Genomic DNA, 2,744 nt, shown 5'->3' on the forward strand with positions numbered 1-2,744 from the left:
ACAGATATGTTCCCATGGTGCCTGGCTCTTTTGGTGGGAAATTCTCAAACACCGACCTTCTAAAATTCCCACTCCTTAAATCCAAAATGAATTAGTTTTAATAAAAGCATCATCTTTGCTGGGTCTGAATAGAAGTTACAGGCAAACCTGGGGTACATAGTTCCAGACCCCCATGGGATACAGAGTGAGACTTTGTCTAAATAAAAAGGATCCTCACATATGTGTATGAGTGTGTTGCCTGCATGTATGTGAGTGCACCCTTGTTGTGCAGTGCTGCAGAGATCAGAAGAGAGGTCAGATTCCTCTGGAACTGGAGTCATGGTTGTTAGCCACCATGTGGTTGCTGGGAATCAAACCCAGGTCCTCTGCAAGAGCAGTCAGTGCTCTTAACCATTGAGTCAACTTGCCAGCCTCTTTCCTTCAATTCTTAAAGAACCACTTTGCTGAACAGAGTAACCTTGGTTAGCATTTACTTTGTTTCAGACCTTTAAACACATTTGTTCATGCTCCCCTGGCTGTTAAGATTTCTACTGAGAGGTCTGCCATTTCCTTTTGTAATGTGGCACTTTTCTTTTACAGTTTTCAGTATTCTTTCTTTGGTTTGTACTCAGCATTTTACCTATGAGATGGAGAGGGTTTTTTAAATAGTATCTACTTGAGGTTCTAGATGGCCTCTGTATTTGGGTATCCATGCCTTTGAGAAATTTTCTACTATACAGCCTTTCAATAGGCATTTTATGCTTTTAGTGTTATCTCTATTTCTTTTGTACATCACAGATTAACTGTTTTTTTTTTCTTTTAATTATTTTTTTTTATTTTAGTGTGAAGTTTCTTCAAATTTGACTTCAATCCCTGTATTCTTTCTTCCATTTGGTCTAGTCTATTGGTAATGGTTTCCATTCCACTTTAAAACTTTTTATTTACCAACCTTTTTCATTTCCAAGATTTCAGTGGTTTAATTTTTTTAATATTTTATTTTATTATTTATCTTATGTGTATGTGTGTATTGCCTGCATGTAGGTAAGTGCACCCGTGTCATGCAATGCCCACGGAGGACAGAAGAGGCTGTCGAATTCCCTGGAACTGGAGTTACAGACAGTTGTTAGCTGCCATGTGGGTGCTGGGATTCAAACCCGGGTCTTCTGCAAGAACAGTCAGTGTTCTTAACTGCTGAGCCATCTCTCCAGGGTTTTATTTATTTATTATTTATTTTAAGAATCTCTAGCTTTGCTGAATTTCCCATCCAAATTATTAAATTTCTTATCCAAGTCTTGGATTGACATCTTTGCTTCCTTTTTCTTCTTACCTCAGTCCTCTCTGAAGTCACTGGCCATTTTTATAACTAGACTCTTTAATTATTTGACATTTTATCCATTTCTATGTCTTCTGGGTCAGTTATTGAACAGTCCCAAACTTTCAGAATTCTGATGCCTTGATTCTTCATATGTCTTCTGTTTGTATGTTGTAATTTGCACATCTGGTTGCCAATGTTCTTTCTCTAGTCAATGATCCAATCCAGGCTCCACACTGTGTTTCATCTCCAATGTATGACAGGTTCTCAACCTTTCTTTGATAGTCAAGTGTTTTCTGACTTGAACACTTTATAAAGAATACTAGCCAATTACTTTGCAAGATGTTTTTTAACTTGAGCTTATGATGTTTTCTCATGACTAAACTTATATTGTACATTGGGGCAAGATCACCTCAGAATTGTTGTGTCCTTCTCAGGATATCCATTTTAAGAGGTGCATCGTGTCCCTATGTCTGGTGACATAGTGACGTTAACTTAAATCACTAGGGTACCATGACAAGTTTCTGCACTATTACTTTTTGATATTTTATAGAAGAATACCTTGCACTTATGTAAATATCTACCTAATTTCCCTCACTCATTCTGATATTAGCATTCATTGACAATCCTTAGCTTCAATAATTACTACTGTAGTGTTTACAAAATACTGATGCCTTTAAACAAGTAATTTTATAAAGTATAAATTTATGAAACCACACCTGGATGAAGGCATAGAATATTATGTGTATCCAGAAGCTTCCCTCCCATCCCTTCCCAGGTAATCTTCCCCTTCTCCTCTCTCCAAGGTAACTGCTGTTCTGTTTGCCTTCTTCCAGTTCACATTTTATTTGCAAGACTACTAACGTTGTCAAAAGCATCAAGATGATGATTAAAAAAAAAAAAAACTCCACCATTTATTCTACATTCATGTCTTAGTTGCTTCTGGCTGCTATAGCAGATGATCGTGGACTGGGTGCTTAAAGCAAGTGCTCACTTTTTCACAGTATTGGTGGCTTAAAAGCCCAAGATCAAGGCACAGGCAGATCTGGGGTTTGGTGAGAACTTCTTCTTCCTGGTTTTCCCATAGCAATTTTCTTACAGTATCCTCACATGGTCTTTAGTCTGTCTTCTTACAACACTAACCCCATCATGGGGCTCAACCCTCATTGCTGCACATATATTTAATCATCTCGCAAAGGTCCCACCTCCTAACATTGTCCCATGGGTGTTGAGTTTCAACATATAAATTTTAGAGTGACACAAACCTATAGTATATAATAATTAATTCAAATTCTACTGGAAGAGAAGTTTTTCTTATTTATTCAATTACTTATTTTTATAGACTGAAATTACTATTCTCATGCCCTTAGCCTTCTAAGAAGTGAGAGTATAGATTAAGGATTCACTGCTTCTAGTCCTTCTTAACATGGTTGGAAATTATATATATTATATA

This window comes from Nannospalax galili, unplaced genomic scaffold (assembly GCF_000622305.1).
Source record: "Nannospalax galili isolate Female #2095 unplaced genomic scaffold, S.galili_v1.0 scaffold330, whole genome shotgun sequence".
NCBI classification, from domain to species: Eukaryota; Metazoa; Chordata; class Mammalia; order Rodentia; family Spalacidae; genus Nannospalax; species Nannospalax galili.